The 17593-nt window shown below is 54.1% G+C and overlaps 1 pseudogene; it reads right to left on the bottom strand.

Annotated features, from left to right (window-relative positions):
- The window catches only part of LOC121565121, a 61058-nt pseudogene extending 45748 nt beyond the window's left edge, over positions 1-15310 (bottom strand).
- Positions 15311-17593: the final 2283 nt, after the last annotated feature.

Here is a 17593-nt window from a genome sequence, read left to right as displayed (position 1 = left end):
GGGAGGAGAGTCTGGCCCTGATGCTGTGCTTTGAGGTGGCTGGAGGGAGGAGAGTCTGGCCCTGATGCTGTGCCCGAGGGCTGGAGGGCGGAGAGTCTGGCCCTGATGCTGTGCCCGAGGCTGGAGGGAGGAGAGTCTGGCCCTGATGCTGTGCTGTGAGGAGAGTCTGGCCCTGATGCTGTGCCCCAACGGCTGGAGGGAGGAGAGTCTGGCCCTGATGCTGTGCTGTGAGGTGGCTGGAGGGAGGAGAGTCTGGCCCTGATGCTGTGCTGTGAGGTGGCTGGAGGGAGGAGAGTCTGGCCCTGATGCTGTGCCCCGAGGGCTGGAGGGAGGAGAGTCTGGCCCTGATGCTGTGCTTTGAGGTGGCTGGAGGGAGAGAGTCTGGCCCTGATGCTGTGCCCCGAGGCTGGAGGGAGGAGAGTCTGGCCCTGATGCTGTGCCCCGAGGCTGGAGGGAGGAGAGTCTGGCCCTGATGCTGTGCTGTGAGGGAGAGTCTGGCCCTGATGCTGTGCCCCAGCGGCTGGAGGGAGGAGAGTCTGGCCCTGATGCTGTGCTGTGAGGTGGCTGGAGGGAGGAGAGTCTGGCCCTGATGCTGTGCTGTGAGGTGGCTGGAGGGAGGAGAGTCTGGCCCTGATGCTGTGCTGTGAGGTGGCTGGAGGGAGGAGAAGTCTGGCCCTGATGCTGTGCCCCGAGGGCTGGAGGAGGAGAGTTTGGCCCCTGATGCTGTGCTTTGAGGTGGCTGGAGGGAGGAGAGTCTGGCCCTGATGCTGTGCTGTGAGGTGGCTGGAGGGAGGAGAGTCTGGCCCTGATGCTGTGCTATGAGGTGGCTGGAGGGAGAAGAGTCTGGCCCTGATGCTGTGCCCCGAGGGCTGGAGGGAGGAGAGTCTGGCCCTGATGCTGTGCCCCGAGGGCTGGAGGGAGGAGAGTTTGGCCCTGATGCTGTGCTTTGAGGTGGCTGGAGGGAGGAGAGTCTGGCCCTGATGCTGTGCTATGAGGTGGCTGGAGGGAGGAGAGTCTGGCCCTGATGCTGTGCCCGAGGGCTGGAGGGAGGGAGTCTGGCCCTGATGCTGTGCCCGAGGCTGGAGGAGGAGAGTCTGGCCCTGATGCTGTGCTTTGAGGGGGCTGGAGGAGGAGAGTCTGGCCCTGATGCTGTGCTGTGAGGGGGCTGGAGGAGGAGAGTCTGGCCCTGATGCTGTGCTGTGAGGTGGCTGGAGGGAGGAGAGTCTGGCCCTGATGCTGTGCTGTGAGGTGGCTGGAGGGAGGAGAGTCTGGCCCTGATGCTGTGCCCCGAGGGCTGGAGGAGGAGAGTCTGGCCCTGATGCTGTGCCCCGAGGGCTGGAGGAGGAGAGTCTGGCCCTGATGCTGTGCTATGAGGTGGCTGGAGGGAGGAGAGTCTGGCCCTGATGCTGTGCCCCGAGGGCTGGAGGGGAGGAGAGTCTGGCCCTGATGCTGTGCCCCGAGGGCTGGAGGGAGGAGAGTCTGGCCCTGATGCTGTGCTTTGAGGTGGCTGGAGGGAGGAGAGTCTGGCCCTGATGCTGTGCTGTGAGGTGGCTGGAGGGAGGAGAGTCTGGCCCTGATGCTGTGCTGTGAGGTGGCTGGAGGGAGGAGAGTCTGGCCCTGATGCTGTGCCCGAGTGCTGGAGGAGGAGAGTCTGGCCCTGATGCTGTGCCCCGAGGGCTGGAGGGAGGAGAGTCTGGCCCTGATGCTGTGCCCCGAGGGCTGGAGGGAGGAGAGTCTGGCCCTGATGCTGTGCTGTGAGGTGGCTGGAGGGAGGAGAGTCTGGCCTTGATGCTGTGCTGTGAGGTGGCTGGAGAGAGAAGAGTCTGGCCCTGATGCTGTGCTTTTTGGTGGCTGGAGGGAGGAGAGTCTGGCCCTGATGCTGTGCTGTCGAGGTGGCTGGAGGGAGGAGAGTCTGGCCCTGATGCTGTGCTATGAGGTGGCTGGAGGGAGGAGAGTCTGGCCCTGATGCTGTGCTGTGAGGTGGCTGGAGGGAGGAGAGTCTGGCCCTGATGCTGTGCTATGAGGTGGCTGGAGGGAGGAGAGTCTGGCCCTGATGCTGTGCCCTGAGGGCTGGAGGGAGGAGAGTCTGGCCCTGATGCTGTGCTGTGGGGTGGCTGGAGGGAGGAAAGTCTGGCCCTGATGCTGTGCTGTGAGGTGGCTGGAGGGAGGAGAGTCTGGACCTGATGCTGTGCTGTGAGGTGGCTGGAGGGAGGAGAGTCTGGCCCTGATGCTGTGCCCGAGGGCTGGAGGGAGGAGAGTCTGGCCCTGATGCTGTGCTGTGAGGTGGCTGGAGGGAGGAGAGTCTGGCCCTGATGCTGTGCCCCGAGGGCTGGAGGGAGGAGAGTCTGGCCCTGATGCTGTGCTGTGAGGTGGCTGGAGGGAGGAGAGTCTGGCCCTGATGCTGTGCTGTGAGGTGGCTGGAGGGAGGAGAGTCTGGCCCTGATGCTGTGCTTTGAGGTGGCTGGAGGAGAGTCTGGCCCTGATGCTGTGCTGTGAGGTGGCTGGAGGGAGGAGAGTCTGGCCCTGATGCTGTGCTGTGAGGTGGCTGGAGGGAGGAGAGTCTGGCCCTGATGCTGTGCTTTGAGGTGGCTGGAGGGAGGAGAGTCTGATGCTGTGCTTTGAGGTGGCTGGAGGGAGGAGAGTCTGGCCCTGATGCTGTGCTGTGAGGTGGCTGGAGGGAGGAGAGTCTGGCCCTGATGCTGTGCTATGAGGTGGCTGGAGGGAGGAGAGTCTGGCCCTGATGCTGTGCTGTGAGGTGGCTGGAGGGAGGAGAGTCTGGCCCTGATGCTGTGCCCCGAGGGCTGGAGGGAGGAGAGTCTGGCCCTGATGCTGTGCCCCGAGGGCTGGAGGAGGAGAGTCTGGCCCTGATGCTGTGCCCGAGGGCTGGAGGGAGGAGAGTCTGGCCCTGATGCTGTGCTGTGAGGTGGCTGGAGGAGGAGAGTCTGGCCCTGATGCTGTGCTGTGGGGGGGCTGGAGGGAGGAGAGTCTGGCCCTGATGCTGTGCTGTGAGGTGGCTGGAGGGAGGAGAGTCTGGCCCTGATGCTGTGCCCCGAGGGCTGGAGGGAGGAGAGTCTGGCCCTGATGCTGTGCTGTGAGGTGGCTGGAGGGAGGAGAAGTCTGGCCCTGATGCTGTGCCCGAGGGCTGGAGGGAGGAGAGTCTGGCCCTGATGCTGTGCTGTGAGGTGGCTGGAGGAAGGAGAGTCTGGCCCTGATGCTGTGCTATGAGGTGGCTGGAGGGAGGAGAGTCTGGCCCTGATGCTGTGCTTTGAGGTGGCTGGAGAGAGAGTCTGGCCCTGATGCTGTGCTGTGAGGTGGCTGGAGGAGGAGAGTCTGGCCCTGATGCTGTGCTGTGAGGTGGCTGGAGGGAGGAGAGTCTGGCCCTGATGCTGTGCTTTGAGGTGGCTGGAGGAGGAGAGTCTGATGCTGTGCTTTGAGGTGGCTGGAGGGAGGAGAGTCTGGCCCTGATGCTGTGCTGTGAGGTGGCTGGAGGGAGGAGAGAGTCTGGCCCTGATGCTGTGCTATGAGGTGGCTGGAGGGAGGAGAGTCTGGCCCTGATGCTGTGCTGTGAGGTGGCTGGAGGGAGGAGAGTCTGGCCCTGATGCTGTGCCCCGAGGGGCTGGAGGGAGGAGAGTCTGGCCCTGATGCTGTGCCCCGAGGGCTGGAGGGAGAGAGTCTGGCCCTGAGGCTGTGCCCCGAGGGCTGGAGGGAGAGAGTCTGGCCCCTGATGCTGTGCTGTGAGGTGGCTGGAGGGAGGAGAGTCTGGCCCTGATGCTGTGCTGTGAGGTGGCTGGAGGGAGGAGAGTCTGGCCCTGATGCTGTGCTGTGAGGTGGCTGGAGGGAGGAGAGTCTGGCCCTGATGCTGTGCCCGAGGGCTGGAGGGAGGAGAGTCTGGCCCTGATGCTGTGCCCCGAGGGGCTGGAGGGAGGAGAGTCTGGCCCTGATGCTGTGCTGTGAGGTGGCTGGAGGAGGAGAGTCTGGCCCTGATGCTGTGCTGTGGGGTGGCTGGAGGGAGGAGAGTCTGGCCCTGATGCTGTGCTGTGAGGTGGCTGGAGGGAGGAGAGTCTGGCCCTGATGCTGTGCCCCGAGGGCTGGAGGAGGAGAGTCTGGCGCTGATGCTGTGCTGTGAGGTGGCTGGAGGGAGGAGAGTCTGGCCCTGATGCTGTGCTGTGAGGTGGCTGGAGGGAGGAGAGTCTGGCCCTGATGCTGTGCTGTGAGGTGGCTGGAGGGAGGAGAGTCTGGCCCTGATGCTGTGCCCCGAGGCTGGAGGGAGGAGAGTCTGGCCCTGATGCTGTGCTGTGAGGTGGCTGGAGGGAGGAGAGTCTGGCCCTGATGCTGTGCCCGAGGCTGGAGGGAGGAGAGTCTGGCCCTGATGCTGTGCTGTGAGGTGGCTGGAGGAGGAGAGTCTGGCCCTGATGCTGTGCTGTGAGGTGGCTGGAGGGAGGAGAGTCTGGCCCTGATGCTGTGCTGTGAGGTGGCTGGAGGGAGGAGAGTCTGGCCCTGATGCTGTGCTGTGAGGTGGCTGGAGGGAGGAGAGTCTGGCCCTGATGCTGTGCTGTGAGGTGGCTGGAGGGAGGAGAGTCTGGCCCTGATGCTGTGCTGTGGGGTGGCTGGAGGGAGGAGAGTCTGGCCCTGATGCTGTGCTGTGAGGTGGCTGGAGGGAGGAGAGTCTGGCCCTGATGCTGTGCCCCGAGGGCTGGAGGAGGAGAGTCTGGCCCTGATGCTGTGCTGTGAGGTGGCTGGAGGAGAGAGTCTGGCCCTGATGCTGTGCTGTGAGGTGGCTGGAGGGAGGAGAGTCTGGCCCCTGATGCTGTGCTGTGAGGTGGCTGGAGGGAGGAGAGTCTGGCCCTGATGCTGTGCCCCGAGGGCTGGAGGGAGGAGAGTCTGGCCCTGATGCTGTGCTGTGAGGTGGCTGGAGGGAGGAGAGTCTGGCCCTGATGCTGTGCCCCGAGGGCTGGAGGGGCGGAGAGTCTGGCCCTGAGGCTGTGCCCCGAGGGCTGGAGGGGAGGAGAGTCTGGCCCTGATGCTGTGCTGTGAGGTGGCTGGAGGGAGGAGAGTCTGGCCCTGATGCTGTGCTGTGAGGTGGCTGGAGGGAGGAGAGTCTGGCCCTGATGCTGTGCCCGAGGGCTGGAGGGAGGAGAGTCTGGCCCTGATGCTGTGCCCGAGGGCTGGAGGGAGGAGAGTCTGGCCCTGATGCTGTGCTGTGAGGTGGCTGGAGGGAGGAGAGTCTGGCCCTGGTGCTGTGCTGTGAGGTGGCTGGAGGGAGGAGAGTCTGGCCCTGATGCTGTGCCCCGAGGGCTGGAGGGAGGAGAGTCTGGCCCTGATGCTGTGCTGTGAGGTGGCGGGAGGAGGAGAGTCTGGCCCTGATGCTGTGCCCCGAGGGCTGGAGGAGAGAGTCTGGCCCTGATGCTGTGCTGTGAAGTGGCTGGAGGGAGGAGAGTCTGGCCCTGATGCTGTGCTGTGAGGTGGCTGGAGGGAGGAGAGTCTGGCCCTGATGCTGTGCTGTGAGGTGGCTGGAGGGAGGAGAGTCTGGCCCTGATGCTGTGCTGTGAGGTGGCTGGAGGGAGGAGAGTCTGGCCCTGATGCTGTGCTGTGAGGTGGCTGGAGGGAGGAGAGTCTGGCCCTGATGCTGTGCCCCGAGGTCTGGAGGGAGGAGAGTCTGGCCCTGATGCTGTGCTGTGAGGTGGCTGGAGGGAGGAGAGTCTGGCCCTGATGCTGTGCTGTGGGGTGGCTGGAGGGAGGAGAGTCTGGCCCTGATGCTGTGCTGTGAGGTGGCTGGAGGGAGGAGAGTCTGGCCCTGATGCTGTGCCCCGAGGGCTGGAGGGAGGAGAGTCTGGCCCTGATGCTGTGCCCCGAGGGCTGGAGGGAGGAGAGTCTGGCCCTGATGCTGTGCTGTGAGGTGGCTGGAGGGAGGAGAGTCTGGCCCTGATGCTGTGCTGTGAGGTGGCTGGAGGGAGGAGAGTCTGGCCCTGATGCTGTGCCCCGAGGGCTGGAGGGAGGAGAGTCTGGCCCTGATGCTGTGCTGTGAGGTGGCTGGAGGGAGGAGAGTCTGGCCCTGATGCTGTGCTGTGAGGTGGCTGGAGGGAGGAGAGTCTGGCCCTGATGCTGTGCTGTAAGGTGGCTGGAGGGAGGAGAGTCTGGCCCTGATGCTGTGCTGTGAGGGTGTTCTATATGCAGAGGCATTGGGAAGGGGCCAGGGTGTTTATATATGCAGAAGCATTGGGAAGGGGCCAGGGTGGTTATATATGCAGAGGCATTGGGAAGGGGCCAGGGTGTTTATATATGCAGAGGCATTGGGAAGGGGCCAGGGTGTTTATATATGCAGAGGCATTGGGAAGGGGCCAGGGTGTTTATATATGCAGAGGCATTGGGAAGGGGCCAGGGTGTTTATATATGCAGAGGCATTGGGAAGGGGCCAGGGTGTTTATATATGCAGAGGCATTGGGAAGGGGGAAGGGGCCAGGGTGTTTATATATGCAGAGGCATTGGGAAGGGGCCAGGGTGTTTATATATGCAGAGGCATCGGGAAGGGGCCAGGGTGTTTATATATGCAGAGGCATTGAGAAGGGGCCAGGATGTTTATATATGCAGAGGCATTGGGAAGGGGCCAGGGTGGTTATATATGCAGAGGCATTGGGAAGGGGCCAGGGTGTTCTATATGCAGAGGCATTGGGAAGGGGGCCAGGGTGTTTATATATGCAGAGGCATTGGGAAGGGGCCAGGGTGTTTATATATGCAGAGGCATTGGGAAGGGGCCAGGGTGTTTATATATGCAGAGGCATTGGGAAGGGGCCAGGGTGGTTATATATGCAGAGGCATTGGGAAGGGGCCAGGGTGGTTATATATGCAGAGGCATTGGGAAGGGGCCAGGGTGTTTATATATGTAGAGGCATTGGGAAGGGGGAAGGGGCCAGGGTGTTTATATATGCAGAGGCATTGGGAAGGGGCCAGGGTGTTTATATATGCAGAGGCATTGGGAAGGGCCCAGGGTGGTTATATATGCAGAGGCATTGGGAAGGGGCCAGGGTGTTTATATATGCAGAGGCATTGGGAAGGGGGAAGGGCCAGGGTGTTTATATATGCAGAGGCATTGGGAAGGGGCCAGGGTGTTTATATATGCAGAGGCATTGGGAAGGGGCCAGGGTGGTTATATATGCAGAGGCATTGGGAAGGGGCCAGGGTGTTTATATATGCAGAGGCATTGGGAAGGGGCCAGGGTGTTTATATATGCAGAGGCATTGGGAAGGGGCCAGGGTGTTTATATATGCAGAGGCATTGGGAAGGGGCCAGGGTGTTTATATATGCAGAGGCATTGGGAAGGGGCCAGGGTGTTTATATATGCAGAGGCATTGGGAAGGGGGAAGGGGCCAGGGTGTTTATATATGCAGAGGCATTGGGAAGGGGCCAGGGTGTTTATATATGCAGAGGCATTGGGAAGGGGCCAGGGTGTTCTATATGCAGAGGCATTGGGAAGGGGCCAGGGTGTTTATATATGCAGAGGCATTGAGAAGGGGCCAGGGTGTTTATATATGCAGAGGCATTGGGAAGGGGCCAGGGTGTTTATATATGCAGAGGCATCGGGAAGGGGCCAGGGTGTTTATATATGCAGAGGCATTGAGAAGGGGCCAGGATGTTTATATATGCAGAGGCATTGGGAAGGGGCCAGGGTGGTTATATATGCAGAGGCATTGGGAAGGGGCCAGGGTGTTCTATATGCAGAGGCATTGGGAAGGGGCCAGGGTGTTTATATATGCAGAGGCATTGGGAAGGGGCCAGGGTGTTTATATATGCAGAGGCATTGGGAAGGGGCCAGGGTGTTTATATATGCAGAGGCATTGGGAAGGGGCCAGGGTGTTCTATATGCAGAGGCATTGGGAAGGGGCCAGGGTGGTTATATATGCAGAGGCATTGGGAAGGGGCCAGGGTGTTTATATATGTAGAGGCATTGGGAAGGGGGAAGGGGCCAGGGTGTTTATATATGCAGAGGCATTGGGAAGGGGCCAGGGTGTTTATATATGCAGAGGCATTGGGAAGGGGCCAGGGTGGTTATATATGCAGAGGCATTGGGAAGGGGCCAGGGTGTTTATATATGCAGAGGCATTGGGAAGGGGGAAGGGGCCAGGGTGTTTATATATGCAGAGGCATTGAGAAGGGGCCAGGGTGTTTATATATGCAGAGGCATTGAGAAGGGGCCAGGGTGTTTATATATGCAGAGGCATTGAGAAGGGGCCAGGGTGTTTATATATGCAGAGGCATTGGGAAGGGGCCAGGGTGTTCTGTATGCAGAGGCATTGAGAAGGGGCCAGGGTGTTTATATATGCAGAGGCATTGGGAAGGGGCCAGGGTGTTTATATATGCAGAGGCATTGGGAAGGGGGAAGGGGCCAGGGTGTTTATATATGCAGAGGCATTGGGAAGGGGCCAGGGTGTTTATATATGCAGAGGCATTGAGAAGGGGCCAGGGTGTTCTATATGCAGAGGCATTGGGAAGGGGCCAGGGTGTTTATATATGTAGAGGCATTGGGAAGGGGCCAGGGTGTTTATATATGCAGAGGCATTGGGAAGGGGCCAGGGTGTTCTATATGCAGAGGCATTGGGAAGGGACCAGGGTGTTCTATATGCAGAGGCATTGGGAAGGGGCCAGGGTGTTTATATATGCAGAGGCATTGGGAAGGGGCCAGGGTGTTCTATATGCAGAGGCATTGGGAAGGGGCCAGGGTGTTTATATATGCAGAGGCATTGGGAAGGGGCCAGGGTGTTTATATATGCAGAGGCATTGGGAAGGGGCCAGGGTGTTTATATATGCAGAGGCATTGGGAAGGGGCCAGGGTGTTTATATATGCAGAGGCATTGGGAAGGGGCCAGGGTGTTTATATATGCAGAGGCATTGGGAAGGGGCCAGGGTGTTTATATATGCAGAGGCATTGGGAAGGGGCCAGGGTGTTTATATATGCAGAGGCATTGGGAAGGGGCCAGGATGTTTATATATGCAGAGGCATTGGGAAGGGGCCAGGATGTTTATATATGCAGAGGCATTGGGAAGGGGCCAGGGTGTTTATATATGCAGAGGCATTGGGAAGGGGCCAGGGTGTTCTATATGCAGAGGCATTGGGAAGGGGCCAGGGTGGTTATATATGCAGAGGCATTGGGAAGGGGCCAGGGTGTTTATATATGCAGAGGCATTGAGAAGGGGCCAGGGTGTTTATATATGCAGAGGCATTGGGAAGGGGCCAGGGTGTTTATATATGCAGAGGCATTGGGAAGGGGCCAGGGTGTTTATATATGCAGAGGCATTGGGAAGGGGCCAGGGTGTTTCTATATGCAGAGGCATTGAGAAGGGGCCAGGGTGTTTATATATGCAGAGGCATTGAGAAGGGGCCAGGGTGTTTATATATGCAGAGGCATTGGGAAGGGGCCAGGGTGTTTATATATGCAGAGGCATTGGGAAGGGGCCAGGGTGGTTATATATGCAGAGGCATTGGGAAGGGGCCAGGGTGGTTATATATGCAGAGGCATTGGGAAGGGGCCAGGGTGTTTATATATGCAGAGGCATTGGGAAGGGGCCAGGGTGTTTATATATGCAGAGGCATTGGGAAGGGGCCAGGATGGTTATATATGCAGAGGCATTGAGAAGGGGCCAGGGTGTTTATATATGCAGAGGCATTGGGAAGGGGCCAGGGTGTTTATATATGCAGAGGCATTGGGAAGGGGCCAGGGTGTTTATATATGCAGAGGCATTGGGAAGGGGCCAGGGTGGTTATATATGCAGAGGCATTGGGAAGGGGCCAGGATGTTTATATATGCAGAGGCATTGGGAAGGGGCCAGGGTGTTTATATATGCAGAGGCATTGGGAAGGGGCCAGGGTGTTTATATATGCAGAGGCATTGGGAAGGGGCCAGGGTGTTCTATATGCAGAGGCATTGGGAAGGGGCCAGGGTGTTCTATATGCAGAGGCATTGGGAAGGGGCCAGGGTGTTTATATATGCAGAGGCATTGGGAAGGGGCCAGGGTGTTTATATATGCAGAGGCATTGGGAAGGGGCCAGGGTGTTTATATATGCAGAGGCATTGGGAAGGGGCCAGGGTGTTTATATATGCAGAGGCATTGGGAAGGGGGAAGGGGGCCAGGGTGTTTATATATGCAGAGGCATTGGGAAGGGGCCAGGGTGTTTATATATGCAGAGGCATTGGGAAGGGGCCAGGGTGTTTATATATGCAGAGGCATTGGGAAGGGGCCAGGGTGTTTATATATGCAGAGGCATTGGGAAGGGGCCAGGGTGTTTATATATGCAGAGGCATTGGGAAGGGGGAAGGGGCCAGGGTGTTTATATATGCAGAGGCATTGGGAAGGGGCCAGGGTGGTTATATATGCAGAGGCATTGGGAAGGGGCCAGGGTGTTTATATATGCAGAGGCATTGGGAAGGGGCCAGGGTGGTTATATATGCAGAGGCATTGGGAAGGGGCCAGGATGTTTATATATGCAGAGGCATTGGGAAGGGGCCAGGGGCCAGGGTGTTTATATATGCAGAGGCATTGGGAAGGGGCCAGGGTGGTTATATATGCAGAGGCATTGGGAAGGGGCCAGGGTGTTTATACAGTGGGGAAAAAAAGTATTTAGTCAGCCACCAATTGTGCAAGTTCTCCCACTTAAAAAGATGAGAGAGGCCTGTCATTTTCATCATAGGTACACGTCAACTATGACAGACAAAATTAGAAAAAAAAATCCAGAAAATCACATTGTAGGATTTTTATGAATTTATTGGCATATGATGGTGGAAAATAAGTATTTGGTCAATAACAAAAAGTTTCTCAATACTTTGTTATATACCCTTTGTTGGCAATGACACAGGTCAAACGTTTTCTGTAAGTCTTCACAAGGTTTTCACACACTGTTGCTGGTATTTTGGCCCATTCCTCCATGCAGATCTCCTCTAGAGCAGTGATGTTTTGGGGCTGTCGCTGGGCAACACAGACTTTCAACTCCCTCCAAAGATTTTCTATGGGGTTGAGATCTGGAGACTGGCTAGGCCACTCCAGGACCTTGAAATGCTTCTTACGAAGCCACTCCTTCGTTGCCCGGGCGGTGTGTTTGGGATCATTGTCATGCTGAAAGACCCAGCCACGTTTCATCTTCAATGCCCTTGCTGATGGAAGGAGGGTTTCACTCAAAATCTCACGATACATGGCCCCATTCATTCTTTCCTTTACACGGATCAGTCGTCCTGGTCCCTTTGCAGAAAAACAGACCCAAAGCATGATGTTTCCAACCCCATGCTTCACAGTAGGTATGGTGTTCTTTGGATGCAACTCAGCATTCTTTGTCCTCCAAACATGACGAGTTGAGTTTTACCAAAAAGTTATATTTTGGTTTCATCTGACCATATGACATTCTCCCAATCCTCTTCTGGATCATCCAAATGCACTTCAGACGGGCCTGGACATGTACTGGCTTAAGCAGGGGGACACGTCTCGCACTACAGGATTTGAGTCCCTGGCGGCGTAGTGTGTTACTGATGGTTGGCTTTGTTACTTTGGTCCCAGCTCTCAGCAGGTCATTCACTAGGTCCCCCCGTGTGGTTCTGGGATTTTTGCTCACCGTTCTTGTGATCATTTTGACCCCACGGGGTGAGATCTTGCATGGAGCCCCAGATCGAGGGAGATTATCAGTGGTCTTGTATGTCTTCCATTTCCTAATAATTGCTCCCACAGTTGATTTCTTCAAACCAAGCTGCTTACCTGTTGCAGATTCAGTCTTCCCAGCCTGGTGCAGGTCTACAATTTTGTTTTTGGTGTCCTTTGAAAGCTCTTTGGTCTTGGCCATTGTGAAGTTTGGAGTGTGACTGTTTGAGGTTGTGGACAGGTGTCTTTTATACTGATAACAAGTTCAAACAGGTGCCATTAATACAGGTAACGAGTGGAGGACAGAGGAGCCTCTTAAAGAAGAAGTTACAGGTCTGTGAGAGCCAGAAATCTTGCTTGTTTGTAGGTGACCAAATACTTATTTTCCACCATAATTTGCAAATAAATTCATTAAAAATCCTACACAGGGATTTTCTGGATTTTTTTTTCTCAATTTGTCTGTCATAGTTGACGTGTACCTATGATGAAAATTACAGGCCTCTCTCATCTTTTTAAGTGGGAGAACTTGCACAATTGGTGGCTGACTAAATACTTTTTTGCCCCACTGTATATGCAGAGGCATTGGGAAGGGGCCAGGGTGGTTATATATGCAGAGGCATTGGGAAGGGGCCAGGGTGTTCTGTATGCAGAGGCATTGGGAAGGGGCCAGGGTGTTTATATATGCAGAGGCATTGGGAAGGGGCCCAGGGTGTTTATATATGCAGAGGCATTGGGAAGGGGCCAGGGTGTTTATATATGCAGAGGCATTGGGAAGGGGGCCAGGGTGTTTATATATGCAGAGGCATTGGGAAGGGGCCAGGGTGTTTATATATGCAGAGGCATTGGGAAGGGGGCCAGGGTGTTTATATATGCAGAGGCATTGGGAAGGGGCCAGGGTGTTTATATATGCAGAGGCATTGGGAAGGGGCCAGGGTGTTTATATATGCAGAGGCATTGGGAAGGGGCCAGGGTGTTTATATATGCAGAGGCATTGGGAAGGGGCCAGGGTGTTTATATATGCAGAGGCATTGGGAAGGGGCCAGGGGCCAGGGTGTTTATATATGCAGAGGCATTGGGAAGGGGCCAGGGTGTTTATATATGCAGAGGCATTGAGAAGGGGCCAGGGTGTTTATATATGCAGAGGCATTGGGAAGGGGCCAGGGTGGTTATATATGCAGAGGCATTGGGAAGGGGCCAGGGTGTTTATATATGCAGAGGCATTGGGAAGGGGCCAGGGTGGTTATATATGCAGAGGCATTGGGAAGGGGCCAGGGTGTTTATATATGCAGAGGCATTGGGAAGGGGCCAGGGTGTTTATATATGCAGAGGCATTGGGAAGGGGCCAGGGTGGAGAGGGAGGGAATGCTCCATCCGTCCCTTGTAGCTCAGTTGGTAGAGCATGGCGCTTGCAACGCCAGGGTTGTGGGTTCGTTTCCCACGGGGGGCCAGTATGAAAAATGTATGCACTCACTAACTGTAAGTCGCTCTGGATAAGAGTGTCTGCTAAATGACTAAAATGTAAAAATGTTGTGCTAGAAGAGCCTACGGCAACAGTGAACGTTCCCGTGTCAGCGTGTGAAACCCAGAATATGTACCTTGATATATCCAGGTTCTTGGCCTTCATCGCGATAGTCATGAATTGTGCTGTGCAAGTAGAAAGCAGGTCAGAGATAACTGCCATTATTGGGAAAGCAGGTCAGAGATAACTGCCATTATTGGGAAAGCAGGTCAGAGATAACTGCCATTATTGGGAAAGCAGGTCAGAGATAACTGCCATTATTGGGAAAGCAGGTCAGAGATAACTGCCATTATTGGGAAAGCAGGTCAGAGATAACTGCCATTATTGGGAAAGCAGGTCAGAGATAACTGCCATTATTGGGAAAGCAGGTCAGAGATAACTGCCATTATTGGGAAAGCAGGTCAGAGATAACTGCCATTATTGGGAAAGCAGGTCAGAGATAACTGCCATTATTGGGAAAGCAGGTCAGATGTTTTCTGGAAGTTGGAGACATAACTGCAGAGGATCTACAGAAGATGTTGGAAGGAGTTCCGCCCTCCCAGGCCGAGGACGGATTCATTTACCTGAACTCTGTAGTATAGATAGTGGGCTAAGGGACCTGAACTCTGTAGTATAGATAGTGGGCTAAGGGACCTGAACTCTGTAGTATAGATAGTGGGCTAAGGGACCTGAACTCTGTAGTATAGATAGTGGGCTAAGGGACCTGAACTCTGTAGTATAGATAGTGGGCTAAGGGACCTGAACTCTGTAGTATAGATAGTGGGCTAAGGGACCTGAACTCTGTAGTATAGATAGTGGGCTAAGGGACCTGAACTCTGTAGTATGGATAGTGGGCTAAGGGACCTGAACTCTGTAGTATGGATAGTGGGCTAAGGGACCTGAACTCTGTAGTATAGATAGTGGGCTAAGGGACCTGAACTCTGTAGTATAGATAGTGGGCTAAGGGACCTGAACTCTGTAGTATGGATAGTGGGCTAAGGGACCTGAACTCTGTAGTATGGATAGTGGGCTAAGGGACCTGAACTCTGTAGTATAGATAGTGGGCTAAGGGACCTGAACTCTGTAGTATGGATAGTGGGCTAAGGGACCTGAACTCTGTAGTATAGATAGTGGGCTAAGGGACCTGAACTCTGTAGTATAGATAGTGGGCTAAGGGACCTGAACTCTGTAGTATGGATAGTGGGCTAAGGGACCTGAACTCTGTAGTATAGATAGTGGGCTAAGGGACCTGAACTCTGTAGTATAGATAGTGGGCTAAGGGACCTGAACTCTGTAGTATGGATAGTGGGCTAAGGGACCTGAACTCTGTAGTATAGATAGTGGGCTAAGGGACCTGAACTCTGTAGTATAGATAGTGGGCTAAGGGTAGGTAGTGTAGTATATTTAGTTTGGGGTGAGGTTTGGGGGCTGTGTTTATTTCTAGTTAAATTTTTTGAACAGATGAAGTAGATATACAGTTGGTGGCTGTAATGCAACATTATATTGGATGCCAACCACCATTAAACCCCAACGAGGAAGGAATGGAAAGCACCATTTTAAACTCTATTCTCACCATGCTTTGCTTCCAGCAGCTTGTTGATGACGTTGCTGAGTTCCTGCACCTCTGAGGCAGCAGGGATGGAGAAAGGGACGTCATCTACGGAATATCTGAGGGACAACGTTGGTAGGTTGTTATATAAATAACTTAACATGACTAAGTCACTGCTTACAGACAAATAGATCGTTGGCTAGGTAACTTCAAACTTGTTGTAGTTATCAGCTAGGCTAGCACACATAACAACCCATAGGATTTGTATTCACAATCTCCCTTGGTCACGCTAGCTAACACTAACTTCAATAAGTCAACATTGTCGAAGCACCTTTATGCAGCTCGCCAGCTAAGGATACAATATGATTAACAACAGCATGGCTAACACTCCCATAGAGTTCTCCTTCGTGCTCGCTAGCAAGTTAGCTAGCTAGCTTACTGGCAAAAGAGAACGCTAACTGGCTATCTTCACAATTCAGCAATAAATACTTACTTTTTGTTGTCCGTAAAGAACCTTGTTTGTAACTGAGACATGTCTCTTCTGGTGTTGAATACTAACTCTATAAAACTGCTTCCTAGACTGCGTTGCTATACACATCAAGCAGTACGTCATGCCATGTGGTTCAGAATCAGCGTGCCTGCGTCAGCTGTGGCAGACATATTAGTGGATCACAGAAAAGTTAAAAGTCGATAACTTTTCCCTACTCCTCTAGTAATGTCTTGGGGGGTGGGTAGGCCTAAACATAAAATAGTTGTTTTTGTCCTGAGAGCAGCCATCGAGCATCCCTTAGCATATTTAGGGACATTTTCTGTCCATACACCGTATATTATAGACGAGAGGATAGCCAGCAATGCATGTTAAAAGGCCTTTTCACACTGCATTGTTCCTAACCCCAGGCTATCTAAGAATGGCTCTGGGCTAGCATATCCAGTGTTCACACAAGCGTTTGTTAACCCTGGGCTAAACTCAGCCCTCAGCTGATGATTCACACTTGTATTCCAAAGCCCTGGGCTTACGGACAAACACATTTGTGACCAATGTTAAGCAATAAGGCATTCATTAACATTCTTTCCTCTTGCTTCTAAATCAAATCAAATGTATTGGTCACATACACATGGTTAGCAGATGTTGTTGCGAGTGTAGCGAAAGGCTTGTGCTTCTAGTTCCGACAGTGCAGCAATATCTAGCAAGTAATATCTAACAGTTCCACAACCAATACCTAATACACACAAATCTAACTAAAGGAATGGAATAAGAATATATAAATATATGGATGAGCAATGTCATTATCAGAGCAGCATAGGCTAAGATGCAATAGATAGTATAGAATACAGTATATACATATGAGATGGGTAAAGCAAGATATGTAAACATTATTAAAGTGACTAGTGTTCCATTTATTAAAGTGGCCAGTGATTTTCAAGTCTGTATGTAGGCAGCAGCCTCTCTGTGCTAGTGATGGCTGTTTAACAGTCTGATGGCCTTGAGATAGAAGCTGTTTTTCAGTCTCTCGGTCCCAGCTTTGATGCACCTGTACTAACCTCGCCTTCTGGATGATAGCGGGGTGAACAGGCAGTGGCTCGGGTGGTAGTTGTCCTTGATGATCTTTTTGGCCTTCCTGTGACATCGGGTGCTGTAGGTGTCCTGGAGGGCAGGTAGTTTGCCCCCGGTGATGCGTTGGGCAGACCGCACCACCCTCTGGAGAGCCCTGCGGTTTTGGGCGGTACAGCTGCCGTACCAGGCGGGGATACAGCCCGACAGGATGCTCTCAATTGTGCATCTGTAAAAGTTTGTGAGGGTTTTAGGTGAAAGGCCAAATTTCTTCAGCCTCCTGAGGTTGAAGAGATGCTGTTGCGCCTTCTTCACCACACTGTCTGTGTGGGTGGACTATTTCAGTTTGTCAGTGATATGTACGCTGAGGAACTTAAAACTTTCTACCTTCTCCACTGCAGTCCCGTCGATGTGGATAGGGGGGTGCTCCCTCTGCTGTTTCCTGAAGTCCACGATCATCTACTTTGTTTTGTTGACGTTGAGTGAGAGGTTATTTTCCTGACACCACACTCCGAGAGCCCTCACCTCCTCCCTGTAGGCGGTCTCATCATTGTTGGTAATCAAGCCTAGTACTGTTGTGTCGTCTGCAAACTTGATGATTGAGTTGGAGGCGTGCTTGGCTACGCAGTCATGGGTGAACAGGGAGTAAAGGAGGGGGCTGAGCACACACCCTTGTGGGGCCCCAGTGTTGAGGATCAGCGAAGTGGAGATGTTGTTTCCTACCTTCACCACCTGGGGGGGGGCCGTCAGGAAGACCAGGACCCAATTGCACAGGGCGGGGTTCAGACCCAGGGCCTCGAGCTTAATGATGAGGGCACTCCGGGAACTCGGGAGCCTGATTCCCATTACATAACAGGGCTATATAAAATAAAATTGATTGATTGATTGATTGATGAGCTTGGAGGGTACTATGGTGTTGAATGCTGAGCTATAGTCAATGAACAGCATTCTTACATAGGTATTCCTCTTGTCCTGATGGGATAGGGCAGTGTGCAGTGTGATGGCGATTGCATCGTCTATGGATCTATTGAGGCAGTAAGCAAATTGAAGTGGGTCTAGGGTGACAGGTAAGGTAGAGGTGAAATTATCCTTGACTAGTCTCTCAAAGCACTTCATGATGACAGAAGTGAGTGCTACAGGGCGATAGTCATTTAGTTCAGTTACCTTTGCATTCTTGGGTACAGGAACAATGGTGGCCATCTTGAAGCATGTGGGGACAGCAGACTGGGATAGAGGGAGAGATTGACTATGTCCGTAAACACACCAGCCAGCTAGCCTGCGCATGCTCTGAGGACGTGGCTAGGGATGCCGTCTGGGCCGGCAGCCTTGCGAGGGTTAATGCCTTTAAATGTCTTACTCACGTCGGCCACGGAGAAGG

Source organism: Coregonus clupeaformis, unplaced genomic scaffold (genome assembly GCF_020615455.1).
Source record: "Coregonus clupeaformis isolate EN_2021a unplaced genomic scaffold, ASM2061545v1 scaf1120, whole genome shotgun sequence".
In the NCBI taxonomy this organism is placed as follows: Eukaryota; Metazoa; Chordata; class Actinopteri; order Salmoniformes; family Salmonidae; genus Coregonus; species Coregonus clupeaformis.
This window is presented reverse-complemented; position numbering and strand designations above follow the sequence as displayed.